At 37.6% G+C, this 21,480-nt stretch overlaps 1 protein-coding gene across 1 annotated transcript in view; it reads right to left on the bottom strand.

The window, feature by feature from the left end:
- LOC113413638 (uncharacterized) overlaps positions 1 to 21,480 on the bottom strand; it is a 72,990-nt gene that overhangs the window by 30,901 nt on the left and 20,609 nt on the right. The window lies entirely within an intron of this gene.

Raw genomic sequence — 21,480 nt, 5'->3', positions numbered from 1 at the left:
ATGACTGAACATCAAAGTAGTGCATATGATCAAAGGTGAGAAGATCCAGAAGTAATAGATGCCAAAGGAAGCGGCTGGTGGACTAATAGGAAAGATGCCACTACTGTACTGTTCTTGTTTTTGGTTTTATAGTTTGGTACCTGATCTTGTTAATATTTTAATATTATTCATTCAACTGGAAGCTATTCAGAGTTGCTTTGTAGAGTAAGATAGCCAGTGAAAGAAAGAAAGAATGAATCAGGTAGCATCTCAGTTGAGGAGAGACTATGACAGTTCATAGGGTTGTTTGCATGAACCTTACCTTGCATGACCAAATGTTGATGATGGTCCAACAGCAGCTGGAAAAGATTAGCAGTTTTTCACCCCTGCCACATAACCCAAGTCTGTCTAATCTCTGACAGGAATAAAAATGTTGGTAGCACAAGAGGCCTTGGAATTGGCTCCTGGATACTCTGCTTAAGAGTCTTCTAAACACTTTATACTAAGGGAGTAAACTGTAAGCATTGAAATTCTTTGTTCAGAACTCATTCAGTCTCTACCATCTGCAAGGTCAAAATAATAAAACTGGTTTTATCTTACAGGATTGTTAAAAAAATGAAATACTTGGAGACATTAAAGTGGTATATAAAGGCATATTCAATGCTTTTATGAAAAAGAAAAAATAATTAGTGTGGAAGCAGAAGTGCTCTTTCAGAATTGAATGGCTATTTTAGCCAACAAAAGCTTGTTCATTCTGTTTACAAATGTGGGAAATTCAAATTCAACCAACACTTAAACTGATGTGATTCCTATTATGCATCAGGGATTATAGCCTTGCTGCTTCAAATTTAATATCCTTTCCTATTATGAGTTAATTGCTATTAAAATAGGATGACTGTTATAATAAGTCTAATATACTTGCATGAAATTCTTATGGAGGTTGCTATTTCACAGCAATGATGATTATGGAGAATGGCTGAAACAGCACTTCTAGGCAACAAGAATCAGTCATAAGGCTAGGAATGCTGCAGATTGTAGAGTCTAACATGGCAGTGCTTTTTCTAATTGAAAGGAAGAAACGATTTACAGTTTCAGAAAAACTTTTAGTAATTTGCCTGAACACTTAGACCACAATTCAGCTGTAAGGGATTCTAACAGCTAGGAATGAGCTTAATGTATCATAAACAGGAAACTTGATAAAGACTTCCAGAATCTTCTGGAACCATCTAGTTATCTTGCAGACAGACTTTGTATCATCTCAGTGATGGTTGGATGATTCTAGAATATGCTCTAAGTCACTAGAATGTTAATGACCTTGTTAAACAATTGAGCTTACTCCAATGAAACATAACCCAAAAGGAAGAAGTGGGGAAAAAATTTTAAGCCACCCAAAGTCACTGAGAGTGAATGGGTGGCTATATAAATTAAATCAATCAATCAATCAAATAAAATTAATGGAACTTTCCTCTTCTTTTTGTACAAGGAACATATGAATCCACGGAACATAAGAATATATTTTATACTGTAGGGTACCCAGCTGAAGCTACAAATTTTCTTTTCTATTGGATGTTTTATATTGAATCATGCCATTGTTCTGGTACAGCATCATAAACATGAATTGTCAGCACCAACATTTTACTGCCAGTTAGAGACAGAAAACATAGCAGACCAGTAGCATGAATCTTTAACACTCTTTACTGAGAATGATTTGTAAGAAAGAAAAAATCCCAACCTCCCACTAAATTTAGGGGGGGGGGGAAAGAAATTATTTACACAGAAGTAAACTATACTGATTGAATGCTATTTATTTTCAGGATGCATGATGCTGCTTTATACTGAGCAAGAGTGCTAATCTATCTAATCCAGTAACGTAAATTCTGTTTAACTAGGACTATCCAAAGGCTGAAATCTCCTTAGCAAAGCAGTACATAATATTAGTCATGGCCTTTATGTAGCCCTTATTTTATGTAAGCTACAATTCATAATTAAATACCATTTACAAGAATTACATTTCTGAGCTGTACAATAATCAAGTGTACTTTTAATTACACTTAAATTGTGCTAATGCCAATTTAATTGTCTCTTCTCTTTTCCACTTCTTTTTCTTGCTATTTATTGTGTGCTCTTCTTTTTTTGGTGTCATTTCCTTCTAAATTAACCCAATAGTGTTTCTAAAGGATCCTGGGTTTTATTATCAAACCATTCTGATCTAGAAATGTCTTTTTTATTTTTATTTTTTTATTTTATTTATTTTGTCAAGCAATTATAACAGGTATAACTATAACTATAGTTATGAATACATGAAATGGATATATATAAGAAAAATAAAAAGAAACAATAGGACAGGGATGGTAGGCATGTTGGTGCGCTTATGCACGCCCCCTACAGACCTCTTAGGAAAGGGGTGAGGTCAATAGTAGAAAGTCTAAGGTTAACGTTTTTGGAGTTTGGGAAAAAAACCCACAGAGTCAGGTAGAGTATTCCAGACATTGACCACTCTGTTGCTAAAGTCGTATTTCCTGCAATCAAGTTTGGTTAACCTTGAGTTTGTATCTATTGTGTGCTCTTGTATTGTTATGGTTGAAGCTGAAGTATTCATTGACAGGTAAGACATTGCAATGTATGATTTTATATACTATACTTAGATCGGACCGAAGACAGCATAGTTCTAGTTTTCTAGGTCTAGAATTTCAAGTCTGGTGGCATAAGGTATTCTGCAATGAGTAGAGTGTAGAACTCTTCTTGTGAAATATTTCTGGACTTTCTCAACTCTGTTAATATCAGATACGCAATGTGGGTTCCAGACTGATGAGCTGTATTCAAGTGTTGGTCTAGCAAATGTTTTGTATGCTCTAGTTAGTAGTGTGATATTACCAGAGAAAAAGCTATGTAGGATTAGGTTAACAACTCTTAATGCCTTTTTGGCTATGTAGTTACAGTGGGTTCTAGCAGTTAGATTATTAGAGATGAGAATTCCAAAGTCCTTGACAGAGTTTGGATCATCAACAAGGTCTTGACTATTCATCCTGTATTTTATTTTCTGATTATTTTTTTTGCCAATATGTAAGACAGAGCATTCATTTCTTGAGATTTGAAATTGCCATTTATTTGACCATTCTGATACATAGTCAAGGTCTTTTTGAAGGATAGCAGTATTGTCTGTGGTGTTGAATAGCTTTACATCATCAGCGAAGAGAACACAGTTGCTCTTAATATGATCACAGAAGTCATTTATGTAGAGTATGAAGAGAGTTGGTCCTAGAACACTGCCTTGGGGGACACCACTGTTGACAGGTACAGAATTTGATAGGACGCTCCCAATTTTGACCATTTATTTTCTGTTTGACAGGACTGCTTCTCTCCAGTTATGCGGGTGTCCAGAGATACCATAAGATTTTAGTTTTAGGAGTAGTTTGTCGTGTACCACTGAATCAAAGGCTTTACAGAAGTCTATGTAGATTGCGTCTATTGCTTTGCCCTGATCGAGTTGTGTAGTCCATATGTTTTTGCAGTGCAAGAGTTGCAGATTGCAGGATAGTTTTTTCCTGAAACCAAATTGTTTATTAGAGAGTAGGTTGTTTGTCTCTAAGTGGAGAATAATGGATTGGTTAATAATTGATTCCATGACTTTACAGGTAACGCAACATAAAGAGATTGGTCTGTAATTTTCAACTAGGCTGGGGTCTCCCTTTTTGAAGATGGGGATGACCGTGGCTTGTGACCATAGGTTAGGCAAGATCTTTTTTACCTCAAGAAATCATTTTTACCTCAAGAAAGATGATGGTCAGTTGGCTGAATCCCAGAGCAAAGAAAAATTTCCTCTTGAGATTGAATAGTGAGGAAGGAATTTGCTTTTGTTATTCAGAATTTTCACTAGAAAGCAGCAGTTGGCTGTGGGGAAGTTAACCCCTTCTGCCCCATATTAAGGCAGAGAAACTTTCCATAATTCAGAAAGGAAACCAATACAATGAAATTGCTAAATACAATGAGTAACCAGACAATGCATGATACACTTTGTCTGTGCTTGTCTTTAAGTGATTCCTTTCAGTCAACTCCCCCCCCCCCAAGACTTAATCTTCATCTTACTAATCATTCTGGGTCCAGTCTTGAAACATAGTTCTTTTGCCTGAGTCTTGGTTTCCTTTTTATCCACCGTGGTTTCTCTGCTCTATTGTTAGTTTGTTTTTCTGACACTTGATAATCCTAATCACCTATTTTGATATTTGATGCATTATGATCAGCACATCAACAGGGGGCTACAAAAAATTATTTTTTTCTGGAGTTACCATCTGGTTGTGCAATACTTGCTTATTTTAAGATGAATGGCTGACACCCTAGTGGAATATGAGCCAGAAACCTGAGCAAGAAAATAGCTTGAGACCCATCTAGGAATTTAAAAAACTAAACATGCCATTGGTATTTATTACCATAGCACTGTAAATCAAAGAGACCCACATGTCAGCTGTCTTGTCTAAAATTATTGGTTCATTCATCTTAGCCTTATTAAGGCAACCACATCTATCAAGGTCACATAAAAGGAAATACATATGGACGTCACTTGCACGGTGGTTAAATTCAAGTATAATGTTTCTGGCAAGCCTTCCATTCATATTAATAAAGCTTTAACTTATAATCATTACAAAACAGGGGATGGAGGAGCAATAGTAATTTCCGGAGGCAGAAGCTGAAGAAACAAAGAGATGAGAAAAGAAGATGAGAAAAATGCATTAGTATACTGGGATGCATCTATCTATTAATTCAAGAAAAATCTTCAGACTTACTGCTATAGAAGACCAAGAGGGCCCACATTTGTGCAGCTGGCTTAAGGCATTTTTCCATTTCTATGTGGCATGTGGTAATTAAGATGGGGATGAGGCTGTGGAGAAGAGAGAACATTTTGTTAGGTCAGATATTTTCTGGAACTACTTATGTCCTATCTTCTAGAACAGTGAAAAGACAAGGATGGCAGCAGAGGATTCCAGAGTAACCTCTGAAATGATCCATGTTCTGCTTGATGGTATGGCAGAATGGAGGAAACAGGATGGGCATACTATAAATGACCTCATCTCAAGTCTTCACCAGAATTCCTGAGAGCCTGAAAATGGATGAACACATGCTAAACTTGATCTCTATCCTCTCCATCTTTCACACTTTTAACCAAGGGTACAAAGGAAATCTGTATTTGTTTTTGAGTGTGAACATAACTTACAGAGCGCAAGAAAGCAGAGGATCCTGCCTTTTTAATTGGCTTATATTATATTTATATATTTTATTATATTAAACTAATATGGAGAACTAATTAACAAAAAGCATAAATGCACCCAAGAATATTAATGGAATAATATAGCTTCAAAATTAATAAGCCTAATAATAATAAGGGGAAAAAAGGGAGCCTAGAAAATTAATTTATAAATAGAATAATCCCAGAAATGTTGACCATATGAAAGTCTTTTTCCTTGCCCTTTTGTTAAACAACTCCAACAAATAAACTCAAATGTTGACAACAAAGCATGTTAATAATCCATGGTTGAAAACTGGGTGTATATTCTCTTTCTAGTGTGATATGATGAGTTTTTTTCCCTTCCTTTGCTGGTACTTTGGCTTGTGTGGAGTGACCATTCAAAGTTACAATGACACTGAAAAAAGTGACTTATGATCATTTTTCACACTTATGACTGTTGCAGCATCCCCACAGTCATGAGAGGCCAGGCGAGGAGATGTGAGCCTCGATGTGAGTGATATTGAGTTGGCCATGCCCAGCCAATAACATGACCACCAAGCCATGTCCACCCAGTCACATGACCACCAAGCCACGCCCACCACCTAAGCCACACCCACAGAACCAGTTGTTAAAAAGTTTGAAACCCACCCCTGAGCGAAACGTCTTTAAAGAAAAACCAGAAAGTCCAGTTGCCTTTTGAAAAAAGCACCTCTGGGACTTATAAAATCATCTTTATTGGTTTTCCATATTTCCATATTCCAGAAATAACACGAGGGCAGTTCTTCTTTGATCTTATGAATCTGTGGAATTTGAGGAGAATAGCAGGAGGAGCTTTCTATGCTTTTAAGGCTCCATGCTCTATGTTTTGTAATACCCTCCTTAGCTTCTCCTTTTACAAAAGGGCTGTGAAGGGAACTTAATTTGGCTAACATTGGGAAAGAGTCAGGAAATTTCATAAACACCCTTTGTTCCTATCACTGGTTTATAATTGTGAGAAAATTCCTTCTTCAGTTTCAGATTCTTTTAGACGGAATAAGATTCTAAAAGCAATGCTTTCATGCTAAGAATAAACCTTACAACTATCTCAAGGACTTCATAACAGTTTTTCAAGATCAGAAGCTGCTTTGAGTAGAGGAAAGCTGCCTTTTATAGAAAACAATATTGTACTGTGTCAAAATATATGACAAAACTGCAAAATTGCCTGAGCAAGGAAATTGTTGGCTGGTACAAATTGTTGGCTGGTAAAAAAAAAAAAAAAAACAGAAAGAGACTTAATAGCAACTGATTTTTCTAAGATTTGCTTTAGAATGAGATGGATGTTTAAAAGCAGATATGCTTTTCAAACTTGTCATTCTTGCTAGGAATTTACTCTTTCCAACTGAATAAAATAGAATAGTAAGGGGGGAGGGGCTTGAGACTCCAGCTGTCAACAGAATTATTTGCCCATAACAAAACAGAGCTGGACCAAATTAGGTACGGAGGGAGAAACTGGCAAAGGGTAGACTGAATTTGAAAATGAGCCACATGGAACCAGGGGCTATGGAAAAAAAAAGAAAAAAAAGTTTTCCCAATGCATCTTTCTTTTGGATTCTGAATATAGCCAACTTCTCCATTCCAAGCCCCTTTCAGTCCCAGACACACAATTCTCCATTGGTGGAGAGAGATACAATTAGATAAAACATTTTATGTGGAAGTGGGGCAAATAGATTTATGGGGAACTCATGAAAAATGCTAAGGACTGCAGAATTTGCCTATCTTGAGTCTTATGTATATTCAAAAGACAAGGACTGTACAGGCTCTGCTTTTCTTGCTGGCATCTATGGTGAATTTATAACTCAGGTTTTATGTAGTACAAAGGAATTATTCATAAGGAAAGTTACACTTCAAGGATGGATGACATCTTGCTTCAGGGGTCTCAGTGCATGATCTTTGGGATCTTTCTAGAGTTTGAAACATCTCAGAAAACAGTAAGTTGCTCAAGGCAGCATAACAATAAAAAGAAAATTGCTTTTGGCAGACATTACACATTGCTCCCCTGAGATTAGCAACACTATTTTCATGCTGAAATATTCTTGTAAGAAAATAAAAAAGGAAGAATATATATATATAATAATTTTGTTTACTGCATATTTGAAAAAAAAACTCTTGGAGCTCATTGCTTTTTAATTGAATTTTTATGGAAGTTTAATAAAAAAAAATCCACTGAAAATTACTATGATGGCTCTGCTATGTATATTTTTTTATATTATTTCATCAGAGAGAAATAAAAAGGAGCCATTAGACTAAGATAGGATGCAAGAGTTTAAAATAATTTTCTGTAAGTTTATAATTCTCAAGTATAATCAGAGGGAAAAAAGGAAACAGTCTCACTCTGTTAGGCTGCTTTGTGGAGGGTTAGGACAAAGACACAACTAAGGACCAAGCAGGAGTAGGTGGGAGTCACAAAAAAATGAAGATGACAACCATGACTATGTGATTGAAGATAGTCCTTCTTTTAACATATGATGGGGGAAAAAAGTTCTAGTTTCAATGGTGCAATCACAGCTGTGATCCTGACTTTTCTGAACTATCAGGTGCCCCTCAGAAGTCCCTGGGATTAAGGAAACTTCTTGTTGAGGACTATATTCCTTCAAGATAATTCCACCAGAGCCAACATGCCAGTAGTGGGCACAGCTAGTATTCTAAAATATGTAAATTAGGACTGTATAAATAGATTACAGTTCCCCAATCTCGATGTGTTTAAGATGTGTGGACTTCAACTCATGCTGACTGGGGAATTCTGGGAATTGAAGTCCACACGTCTTAAACAGGCTGAAATTAAGAAACATTGGTACAGGTTTTTGAGGAAGAGTTAAAGCTCTTCCATGAAGCTGCTTTGTGGAATAACATGGATCCCTCACTTCTAATACTGAAGCAAAATGCCTCTGTCGCTCTTCCTTGCCTGAATTATCCGTTTCATCTTGCATTCACAGTTGTACAGAATGCAACTGTGCAACATTGTCCAGCCATTGCAGCTGTCCTCCAAGACTCTGCACTAAGGAAAAAACATTCTTCAAATCTAAGTAGCCATGTACTGTATAGGCTTAAAATGCTAAATCTGGGCCAATGCACCATACTTCTTATGATGGAATGTTTAACAAATGCTGGGAACATGGAGAAGGGAGTAAATCTTAATTGTATTAGGTATAAATTGATCTGGAGAATTGCTTTGGCAGGCTTTCAAGATTTTGCTAAATTGCCATATTAGCAATCAAGCTCTTTCCAAAATCCAAGTGTTTCTTGTTTTCTTCATCAGCCTTGAAGCAGTTGATGCTTTCAAACCTTTAGTAAGTTTGCCAATTTTCAGTTAATTGTATTTTAAAGTAGTAAGTAAATCTACAATTACAAATAACTTTCTCCAGCATCTAAGTTTGCTAATATCCTTCTCTAATACACACACACACACACACACACACACACACACAGAGAGAGAGAGAGAGAGAGAGAGAGAGAGAGTTATGTTATATTATATTATATTTCATATCATATCATAATATAATAAATTATAATATATAACACACACACACATCCAATATTCTTTAATATCCATTTTTATCTGCAGCCATTGAGCCAAGAAGTTCTTTCAAGATTGATGCTAATAAAGCCAATAAATTAAAGGCTGTTCCTGCCACATCAGATTATATTTCAGCAGATCAACCTAACCCCTTATTGCCTGACAAAAAATCTGTATCAGATTTAAGGCTGCTGCTTCAGCAGCTGGATACTCATGCATAATCTGGCTAGAAATGAAGTCAGTTGGAGAAATTCCTTTCTGGATTTTAGCTTCTTCCTCTGCTTTGATGAAAGTGATGGTCTGGTGTTCTGTCCACACCATGGTTAATGTGACTCAGATTGAAGGATCACCTTTATTTTACTCCCACTCATGTAAAGTAAAAAAGCAACTGCTTTCCTACTGGTGGGCTTATGTCTTCTGCCTACACTGTTGAAAGGAAATAAATAAATAAATAAATAAATAAATAAATAAATAAATAAATAAATAATACATACATACATACATACATACGGACATACATACGGAAGGAAGGAAGGAAGGAAGGGGCAGCCTTCAGGACAGGGAGTCCAATGTAGATAACTTTTATTGTCATTTTTTACTGTGGGCACACTGGCACACATTAAAAATGAAAGACTATTGCCTGTTTTCAAAAGGGTATACATACATAACAATATGGAACAAAGCAATGTTCCCTATAGAATGACCACTGAATGACCACTGAAGAGAGAGAGTGGTACTGAGGTGTGGAGGTGGGCATGCCTGCCAGAACACATCAGTGGAATTCCAGCAAAAAACTGGAATGAAGATGACACATCAGAAAGATAGGTCTATCCTGCCTGTATCAATGACTTAAAATCAAAAACTTAAATTTTGGTGCAGAGCAAGAAAACATGGCTAGAGCATGCATTTCCAGCAACATAGGGGGAAGGATGATAACAACACCATCCAACATAACCTCCAGGAATAGTAGGTGGCCTGTCCTTGTGCTGAGGGAAGCAAAAAATGAAGATCAGCCTTCAGTTGGTTATATTTCCACATGTATTTCACAAGTGGTATCAAACCCAGTTTTATCCCAAGTATATTTTTGCTATTCTATTGAAACTAGAATCTCTAGATCAGAGATTGCCTGACAAGCCAGCATACAGTGCTTAATTTCAATTTATGGATCTGAAATAGTTATTTATTCCACTTCTCTTTCTCTTCTCTCTTCTTCTTTCTCTCTGTTTTCCTGCTTTCTCAGAAGTTAGAATGAAAGGCCTGCTTCTCCCTAGAAGAGGGATTTTTTTTTCAAATGAATGCTGCACTTTCCTTTAGAATAGAGCATTTGCAGACCCAGTGGATATAACAGAGGAGATGGGGCTGGAATTATGGTTTCCTTTTTTGCAAGTTTGTTTTTTGTTTGGGCTGGAATGAAAAAGAATAAGTGAACTAGGTACATTCTAATTAACAGAGGCTGAAGGCTGATTTTGCTGATTTGTGTTTAAAATTACATGACAAAATAAGGTACATACTGGGGAGCAAAAGTGCCCTAATGCCAGAGGTTGCCAATTACTGATCTAACCTCATATGATGTGGTTTGATAGACAGCGGGCTGTTATTTAATACTTCCTGTATGGGGAGACAGTCTTCATTTGGAAGAGGTTAATAGTTTTTGGCACATATTTCCTTTTATATAAGAAGCGGTCTCTCAAGGAACAGAGATGCTCTTGTAGGAGGGATTCCCTGGTATTTCCTTCCTAGACCCTGTGTCCACAAGAGACAGCTAGATCAAGTCCAACAGCTGCAGTCTTAGATTTATAAATGCCAGCAGACGAATCTTGTCAGTTTGGGAGTATCATTTGTCTAAGCGCCACAAATAGAATAATTGTTTCATATCCTATAGAACGAAGCAGTAAATCATTTGACAAGAAGTTGGATTTGAAAGATAAATATGTTTGACCCATTGGGCCTGATCCATCCATTCTGCTTATGCTAAATAGTGCATTTTCTTTTATAACAGTCCCTCTTCTTTTTGTAGTAGTTTAGGATGGAGCCTTTGCTGATGGAAGAACAAATTAGGAAAGTCTTCTGATCTGTTATTTTTCTTCCTTTTTATGGATCCATTCATTCGTTTGTACCTTTCTGTAAAATAAAAATGTTTTGTATGTCATTATTCAAAACATTATACATTATACCCTCCTTGCACTTTTGTGGGAAATTGATTTATTCGTTATTGCATTGATGGCATTAATGTGTTACTGTCACAGTACACAGACATAAGCAAATGTGCCAGTACAGGCTCTGGAAGTATCAGCGTTCTACTCTTTCAGGTAGAGATGGGTATGAGAACTTCTCACTGCCTGCCACATCATTACTGTGGCTTTAAACAGAAAGCAGTGGAGGAAATGACAACCGAAGTGAAGGCTCTCCAAGCAAATTAACTGCCCCATGCTTTTAACTCTGCATGCTTAGAGGTCAGCATGTACCAGTTTGGGGACTGAAGCGGTGCTCTGCCTCCTCCATTATGACAAAGAGTGAAGATTCAGATCCTGCCATGTTTGTATCGACTTGTGGAAAGAATCAGAAAAGAATTTCCTATGCAATTGTAGATTGGAAATGTTGGGGAAAGTTTAATATATAAAGCTTAATATATGATTGTTTGAAACCAACCTACGCTGGATCCAGTTTTCCCCTCATATGCATATCTAAGTATTTACAAATACTAACGATCTGCTATCTAACAATCGGCTTCAGGACCTTGTCCTTCAGAGACTTCAAGCTGACAGTTCAATGAATTCACCCCTGGAAACTGGAGTTTATTACATGCCACCTTGAGCTGCTTCATCTAGGTCAGCAAAACCATAGATCCAATCAAAGACTCAGGAAACTAGTGGCAGTGAACCACTAGCACTTAAGAAATTATCAGCAGCAGTTAAGAGTCAATCTGCAGCAGCATGAAGAGCAAAGTCAGCAATCTCTCTTCCTCTCCTCTTTTCTGCTTCTTCCAGCTGTCTTGCCAAATACCTGTTTGCTCACTTTTGCCAATTGATTGGCGAGAAGATAAAAACATATCCTTCAGAACTTGAATGCTTGTATTTGAATGTTTTAAAGCTTTACATTCAGTCTTTTCTTTCTTCCTCTGAAATCAGTATGGATTTTGTTTATCTCCAATGGGATTGGTTTATTTGTTAAGAGGAAGATATAGGATTGAGAGCACATCTCTATGCTAACGGTGGTAACTATTGAGATTTTTGCATTCATACCTTTTAATCATCAGAAAAACAGTGCCTCTCTCTCACACCCTGGAAATAGAGGAATGATTCTGGTGATATATTCCTAGAAGATATGAGATAGCAGCAGGAATTACCAAGCCACTATCCTAAGGCAGGAAGTGAGGTTTTTCCAAGTTTTGCAAACTTTTTCAGGCTTTGTCCTTGTATCCAGGATAGGATAGCAGGTAAATGTCTAACCTCCAAAATAGGGGAAAAAAGCCTTTCTGAAAACTTTAAAATAACTGTTGATACAAAGGCTGTTTAATTCTTAACTGCCTTGCAGGAGAGAGGCTTCTGTGGAAGGGTAGGAAGACAAACAGCTACCCATGGTGAATCCCATTGAAGAAATCATCCCCTGAGTTTGACCTGGCTTTAAAATAGTCATGAAGGCTGTTTTAAAACTTAAATGCAGTGCTGGGTGTAAGAATGAAATTTATGGATGGGCTAGGAATGTGCATGTCTGAATGATGTATGCACTGTACAGTCAGCTACTGTCTAGATTTCAGGCGGTAGTTTTTCTTGCTCTATCTTCAAGAGGTTCCAAGGATTAAACCTGCAATGGTCTGTATCCAGATAAATACTTTGGGTATAACATAGAAGTGATTTGCTGCTGTTTTCTTCTAGGATTTTTAAAAATTTCCCAATCTAGCCTGCACATAGGAATTTGCTCACAGTTGCTATTTAATTAATGACCAAGTCAAACCCTACTTAGCTTTTTTTGTAATCATCATGATCAATTAAGTACTACCACTTGAAAAATCTGAAAGAATAGATTAGATATGGCACATATGGTCCCCAGATGCTTCTGAATTACATTTTTAATGTTCTTCCCCATAGATGATGGAGTTGCATACAAAAAGTCTCTGGGGTTTCCCTGCTATGTGCTCAAAGACCACTGTTCCACAATATGTCCCATTGTCTGCTTTGGAGCAACACAGCTGCATTCCAAAGAGGAGAGATTTCCCCATTTATGGAAGAGACTAGTGCATCTGACATGTTGAGTCCTAATCCTGTTGAGGATTGACTAGGTCTTATGGGGTAGATTGAATCCTTGCTGTTCAGCAGTAAAGCAGGGAACTCTGGGTGAGCAACAGTGGCTCATTCTTGCATTGAGGCCAGAAGCAGAATAGTCCTCTATTGCTCCTCCAGAGTGTCACAACATTCTCTGCTTTACAGCTGAACCACAAAGATTCAATCTATCCCATAAGACTTGGTCAACCCTCAAGAGGATTATGACACAACATGCCAGATGCACCAGTCTCTTCCATAAATGGGGAAAGCTCTCCTCTTGGGAATGCAGCCGTGGTACTCCAAAGCAGACAGTGGGACATATTGTGGAACAGTGCCCTTTGAGCGCATAGCAGGGAAGCCCCAGTGACTTTCTCTTTGCAACTCCATCATGTATTGACTCTATAAATCGTCTACCTTTGAGTTTGTAAATAGAATAGTTTTATATTTGCATATTGAGAATGTAGCGGTGATGTGAAAACATTTTTGTCACACCTCAATAAATAAATGGATTTTCTTTCCCATGATCATGTTGAGTGCAAATGTTCTGAATTGCTTCTCCACAACATCTGGATATTTTTTAAAAAATCCCTTTCCCAACCCAAGAAGACTCAACCTGTATTCTCACTTTGCCCTCCATTTGACTCCTGAGTTTTTCTTCCACTTTAGCTCTAATCATTATTATATTAGATGATGTATATTAAAGGGATATTTTAATAAAAAGGAAGCTTTTTATTATTATTAAAGCAATCTAAAATGTATTAATTGTAATAGAGGTTGTATATTCTGTTTCATGCATTAGGAATATTTCACTTTCTGAATGCAGGACTAACAGAATTTTAGGAATAAAATACATGCTATATTTATGGAGAGAAAATAAATTTATTTTGGATTTTTCTTTCAGGTAATAGTGATTATCACAGAGATGCTGTAAAATGGGACTGTCGGGTTACTAATATCTGATTACTTAATGCAGAAGTTTTCCTCCTTTGCCTTCTGGAAATTATATTGTTCCAATGGCTAATATAGTGAGTTTAACAGGAGCTGTTACCCAGTATGTTAATTGCAAAAAAGCTTTTTGTGCTGTTTTAAAATGGTAAAATATTCTTCTGGATAATTGGCAATCTGAACAGTAAGCATTGTGCTAATTTCCAAAAGACCCAGAAAAGGAAACTAATTAGAAATGAGTATGAAATTGACAAGCCATTTGCTCCTGTGTGGAAAGGATAATGTAGAACAGCAAGGGACAGTGATATTTAATAATCTAAAATGTTGTTTGCAATAATGAACAGCAACTAGGACTATTAATCATTGCATAATTAAACTGGTTCTTGGTGTTGCCTCTTCTTGGTTACTGCCTTCTTCTGCCATGGGGACGTCTGTTCTCACAATGATGTATTGCACTAATATATCTTCAGATGGAGCTTCCCTCCTAGTGATCTATTAGTGAAATGCATCATGTGAGTGAGGAAGATGATGATGATATACTACTGCATGGATAGTGCCATTAATAGTGAAGAAAAGGTCAGACAGATTATGGGTAACCCATCATCCCTAAAGGAACTTTCTCGATGTTGTAAATGTCCTGCTAAAACAAAACACAGCTCACCTGTATCCATTGCAATCAGTTAATCCCCGGAGAGAGTGAAGTGAGTAACTGAGAAAAGCAAAAGTTACTGAAGGAAAACCCTATAGCTCATGAACAGAACACATGCTCTACTTCAGGTTTTGTCCCCGGTTTTCCTAGGCAAGACTGGGTAAGTAGTCTCTGAAGACCTGTTTACAACCAGTGCAGATTACAGGTGGGAAAAGTATGGACCATGTTCTGCTTGCACTTCTTTAGGATTTTGAACATACTCTACCTTCTGCTTTTGACAAAAGTAAAGGTAAAGGTTTCCCCGGTCCAGTTGTGTCTGACTCTAGAGGGTGGTGCTCATCTCTGTTTCTTAGCTGAATCAGCTTATTTGTTGTAATCAGTGTTTGCTGAAGATATTTCCGTGGTCATGTGGCCAGCATGAATGTATTCCAAGGTGCATGGAATGCTGTTACCTTCATAGTGAAGTGGTATCTATTTATCTCCTCACATTCATATGCTTTCAAGCTGGGGTAAGTAATGGGAGCTCACCCCACCTCAAATTGTCCCTATTGTCAAGCAGGCTACACACAAGGTTTCTTTTAAGACTATTGCTACTTCATTCCCATCCCTGAAGTTTGAACTGCTAAAGAACCCAAAATCCTGAAGGGCATTTTTCAGAAAGGGTATATAGGTAGTCCTTGACTTAGGACCACAATTGAGCCCACAATTTATGTTGCTAAGTAAGACACTTATTAAGTGAGTTTTGCCCCATTTTAAAACCTTCTTAAGTGAATCACTGCACTTGATAAATTAGTGACAAAGTTATTAAGTGAATCTGGCTTCCCCGTTGATTTTGTTCATCAGAAGGTTACAGAAGGGGATCACATGGCTTTGGGACATAACAACGGTTATAAGAATGAACCCAGTTGATAAGCATCTGAATTTTGATCACATGATCATGGGGATGCTACAAAGGTCATACGTGTGAAAAATGGTAATAAGTCACTTTTTTTCAGCGCTGCTGTAACTTTGAATGAATGTACTAAATGAACTGTTGTAAATTGAGGATTTCCGCTGCCCAACCAGGTTTTGCTAAGGTCTGCTTGTTCATCAACAATTAAATCCTGGATGAAAGTGGTCTTGTTATGCCTGGAATTTATCATCAGTAGCCACTACCTGGACTCAGGAGTTAAAAACTTCTCCTTTTTTGGAGGGGGCTGTAGAGGGCATACTTATTTGTTCTTCTCCAAACAGTCTTGAAGCATGGAATGAACTCTTGATATTTTTCCTGTTTTTTGAAGTTTTGATAAAAATATAATTTTGATGGCTTCAGCTTTCCAGATGGATGTTTTAGAAGCGGCCACTTTATTTTTTAACTATTTTGATTAGTCTTAGGTATGCTTTTCTATAAAAACAAAAATATTTTCTATGAATGCATATATTAATTTTCAGGAGGTATTATCCTTGAGTGATCCCTTTGAATGGAAAAAAAGATATGTGAAATCATATCAAGGAGCTGATGCACTTTCTAGTGATGCCTATGCTTGATATAAAAATTTCAGCATCTATAGATAGTCCAGGATTCATTTCTTTGTTGGAAGGCAATGCACACCACACAGTATATGAACTATCTCATTGAAGATTTACTGAACCTAAAGGAGTCAGATATTTTTTAAAAGCAAAGAAAACCCAGCATGTTTTCAGCATCTCAGCTGGCATTAAATAATCCCTCTGAATGGCATTCCAAGGCATTTAAGATGCCTTTGGGGTTTTCCTCATGCCTTTTCTTTTCCTTTCTTTAATTCCACATGCCTCCTTCAATTTTATTTCTTTTTTAAAAGAAGGTTATTGAAGAGTGTCAGAGCTTTGTAATTTGAAGCTGTGGCTGGGTACTTAGTGAGATTCTCTGGTATTATTCGGTCTGCTCAGCAGTCAGGCTTGCACTGTATTACAGGACCTGATAGAGCAGAAAAACACTTTTTTCTTCTTTCTTTTTTCTGCAGCTCTGAAAAGAATGGAGAGAGGGGTGGTCCTTCCATTCTTCTTTCTTTTTTCTTTGCACAAATTTATGGTAATGATGCATCAAATGCAGACTTGTAAAAGGCATCATTATGCACAGCTTTGCTTTTACGAAATATTCTTTTGAGGCATCCATACTAGATTCCTCTTGAAATAAGCTCAGTTGATTTTATATGGGATATGTCTTGAATTGAACATTACAGGCTCCAGAAAACTGAAGAAACACTGCCAGCTTCGGTCCCCCTATCTTGCAATAATTTCACTTCATTACGGTAATAAAGAGCAGAGATGCAAAACCTGAAGTCTGGAAAGGTTTAGGTCCCTTATAAAGCTGCTGGCAGTTTGCAGTTTTTAATAGCATAAAAGGGCCAATTATTAAACACACGGGAGTAATCATAATAGAAATGATTCCATACTGCCATCATTTCTATTGAAAGAGCTATTTGAAAATGAGTCACGATAATCTTCCCTTTCTTGCAATTCTGAGAACATGAAATTAACAATCACTGATCTATTCTGAGCTGCTGTCTAACAGTAATAAAAATCCCCTCGCTTCTTTTTCCTGGATGAGAAAGAAATTGCACAGATTCATATTCTTTCTCCAAATTGTGTGTGTTTGGTTGGATGCAAATCATCAGGACTGGTTTCAGAGAGACTGAGCTGCAAAATAATTAATTCCTCTTTCCTGTTGAAATACCTGCTATAAATATTTAGATTCCCAGATTCCTTTTCCCAGATTTCTCCCCATCTGGATGGATTCGCCATTTATGAAATTAGATGTCAACTGACATCACTACCTTTTCCATTCCTTTCCCAACCTCTCTATAATTTTCACATTTACTAAGCAACCCAATTCTCTGTGGAGGCTTTTGCTATCATCCTGGGTTCATCAAAGAAAAGAGGTTATCAGTAATTTAGAAAGTTTTGCTTCACTTCTTGTGAAATGAATCAACACAGGATTGAATTGAGTTGTTTATACTGGGAGATCAAGCAGTTCAGCATGTTGCAAAGAATTCAAAAGGCATATTCTAAAATTAATATACTTCTTACAAATCTGCATTGCCCAAGCCTCTGGTTCCCCTAGGTCAGCTGAACAAGTCATCAAACAAAATGACTTCCTATACTGCACATTGCGAGGAAATAAAAAAGGATAAGCAACAAGGCATTTTCCAGTGGATTGGTTCATCGTTCAGTCTTTTTGTTTAGGAGCTGCCTATACATTTCCAAAGAATTTCAGAAACTCTTGAAATGCAAGCAGGAAAAGATCTTGAACTGAGTTATACTGTAAAGAGAATGCAAAGAGAAGGCTGGCTACCTATTCCATAAAGGAGAGATTGTCTCAGATAGTTGGATTTGTTCTTTAAAAGTTCACATTGAGAATTCTATCTTAAATTTTAAGAGAATTTTGTTTCTCTGGAATTTTCATGCATGATCCAGTAACAGATATTTGTACACTATCACAGTGCTCCTCTCTTCATCTTTCCTTTTCCAGGCTAAGTTTTTCCTTCCTTTCAGATCCTTCACCCATGATCATTATCCTCAGAATAAATTCCAGCTTGTCTTTGTAAAATTAAAATCTAGAACTGCATGCCGAAGACAACACAATAAAGGCCAACATAGTCAGCATCAAGTGGTATAATGCTTGATTTTGACTTAGAAATACAAAGACCCAAATCCATTGGGTCTCTGTTTGGATGACTGATGATCTTCCATCAAACACTACTTCATAGTGTAATCAACCAGCCAGATTCTTAAGAGGATAAAATAGAGATAGAAAACGTTAGCAAAATAAGGAAAGAAAGGGGCAATAGGAAGCTTGCACTGCAGTAGTTTTAGTGCAAATATAGGCAACATGTATTGACTGCACCCAACTTCTTGAAGTCCTTTTCTTCAATGTGCCATGTATTCTTGGACTTCTTTACTCCACTGAACTTTCCACATCCTCTGCTACCAGTGATTTCAGTGAGATTGAAGTCTAGAATGAGGAAAGCCCACTCCAATTTTCCCTTCCAAGAGATCTTGATGCAGCTGAGATTCGTTGGGTGTGGAAATTAAAGCTGTTTCTCTTTTGCTGATGCTGCTTGAAATGACTGCTTCCCCATTGCTTAGAGCAGTGAAAAGATGACTACCTTGGCTCCACTGAAACCTCATAAAAGAAAACCTTTCTCCCTGATGAACTTAAAGCAGTTAAGACTACCAGAGATGGGAGCTTCATACTTTAATTCCCCTTACCCAGCAATGTTAATGAAACAGATGGCTGTGCCTTTTACTTTTGATGGTGATATCACTGGATCATTAGACATCATTGGAGGGATGCTTTATATGAGTGCATTGTATCTAAAGGTCTCTCTCTCCCCCCTCTCTCCATGTGTGTGTGTGTGTGTGTGTGTGTGTAAGAGAGGGGGGAGAGGTTGACCCATAAACTGCACCCTCATGCTAAAAGGTTTGCTCACCTTTGCTATTTTTTTGATGGCAAGATTTCTTAAAATAACAACGTGCTTGCCTTCTAATTCTACTTCTGGTGTGTGAAAAGTATTTTGAAATTTTTTTTACATGATGACTTTTCATATGGTGCTCTCTGTCTTTTGTAAGGAGCATTGGCGGCGGGCAGGAGAAGAACATATTGTGTCAATGTTAATGGCATTTTGGACCTGCCTTTCCTCTTGATGGTTCAGTCTGTGATTTTCAGGTTAGGTAGGTGAGCTGAAAAAATAATGATGGCGAAGAGAGTCTTTGTTGTTTTCACATGGAAAGTGGTCTTTTCACTATGTTTTGTGATGTTGAAGACAGATTTTCATTACAGTCCTTGGATTTTTGGAAGACCCAAACCCAATGTCTTTAAAGAATAACAACAAAAAAAACAAAGGGCAAGTAGTATCTGACATAGTACTGTTTACTAGAAATTATCCTCTTTATATTTTATTCTTGAATACAAAGCATTGGAAATTAAAATAAAAGGGCAGCCAATTAAATTCCCAGTAACTCATAAATTCTTTTCCTTTGAAACAATGAATCATGGATGATGGAGGCTCTTTCAACTCTTTGGATTGAAAACCAAAGCTGATGAAGCCCTTTCCACGTCCTCTTTCAATTTCCTGTTAGGAAACTTTCAAGAAAGAGAATAATATGATTCAGTAACTATATTAAAAACCTGCATTTAAGGACATGAGTCAGACAATACAGTAATAAAAATATTTTTAAATTGGTATTAAAGAAGGCTTTGAGCTATAATTTTGGAATTTTTCATCTCTGTTTAAACCAGGAATTGGGGTAGGCAGCCTTCTACCCTCCAGATATAGTTTGAAATAGGCCTCCCACAATCTCTAGTAATTGGTGTTTGGGGATTGATTTAATAGGAGCTGTACTTCAAAACCTCTGGATGGAGGCAGATTTTGGTTGCCTGGATTAGGTTATGGACTTGGGCTCATAATCAAATTGTCACTCACTTTCCTCTGAGAATTTGCATTGAAGATTCTTTAAAAGGCGAAGAGGGTTTTTGAAAATCTGTTTTAAGCACCAGGTTCTTTTTTTTCATTCATTTAGTAACAAAGTGGACATTGGGAGATACCAGCACAAGGGAGGTGGGTACTCCCTCCCTTGACTGTGACTTTCGATGGCAGTGCCAATAAAGTAGCTGTATTCCTGGGACCATTTTGACTACGGCCAATGTTACCCCTCACATTGGTCTTTGGTAGTTGCTGTGACAGGTGTATTAGTAGGGGAGGCTCATGAGTGGGCAGCAGACACGTATAGCCATTGAGCAGTTGAGTTAGGAGATATTGGATAGTTTTGGGCTGCATTGCAAACATGTTTTGAAGATGGGACAACCAATAAACAAGCAGAGGAGGATTTGCTGGCTATTAAACAAAAGGGCCGGACAGCCCGGGAGTATGTGGGTGATTTTCACCGAGTGGTCAGTAAACTCCCTACTCTACCAGAAAGTTTATTAATCCATTTATTCAAGGAAGGACTAGACAATAAACTCAACCAGCTTGTTTATATCTCGGTTTGCATACAACATTAATAGAATGGTATAAAGTAGCTATTGAACTGGATGATAGACTATGTTGATTGAATCCAAGACCTGAAGGAGTTATACCACAATGTAAGGTTGTGGGCCTGGTAACTAGGCTTTCAACCAGACTGCCCCAAAGCCAAAGTGGCAGAAGGCAATGAGGTGTTTCCGATGCGACAGGCCTGGACACTGGGCAATGGACTGTCCCATACCACCATTGTCGGTACCCAGGGATCCCCAGGTGGCTTCAATGTTGCACAGAGTTAAATTGGGAGGTCGAGGTTGGCAAGAGCATGAGAGAGCTAGAGGACTAGTGATCCAGTCACCAATCAGTCGGGATGTAGAAAAGACGTCTATCATATCATCTACCACCATGGAGGATTGTGAGATGGAGGACGAGGTGCCTGATGATATGATGGTAGGTAGGCCCATCCGTCCTTTTATTATTTCTGTTGCTCTATGGAATACACGTAGTAATTAGGGGACACGATTGGGAACATGAGTAGATTCAGGGTATACACAGTGCTTAATAACTGAGGCGGTGGTAGACAAGCTTGGATTATGGAAGATCTGATTGGGCACTCCTATCAAATTTGAACAGGTGGACGGATCTCTATTGGGTGTGGCTCCAGCAACCCACCGAACAAAATATATCAAACTGGGGATGGGAAAGCACTGGGAGTGGATATCTTTCATGGTGGTTTCCCACATGACCGAAGCCTTGATCTTGGGTTTAGCTTGGCTTAACAAGTGGGAGCCAGTGATACACTGGGAAGGTTTTTTTCACAAAATAGACCTAGCGATTGGACCACATCCAATTACACCTGATGGCGTATGACCATCTTCCAATAAATTAGT

Source organism: Notechis scutatus, chromosome 1, assembly GCF_049901735.1.
Source record: "Notechis scutatus isolate UNSWTSFEM ecotype Mainland chromosome 1, rNotScu1.2, whole genome shotgun sequence".
In the NCBI taxonomy this organism is placed as follows: domain Eukaryota; kingdom Metazoa; phylum Chordata; class Lepidosauria; order Squamata; family Elapidae; genus Notechis; species Notechis scutatus.
This window is presented reverse-complemented; position numbering and strand designations above follow the sequence as displayed.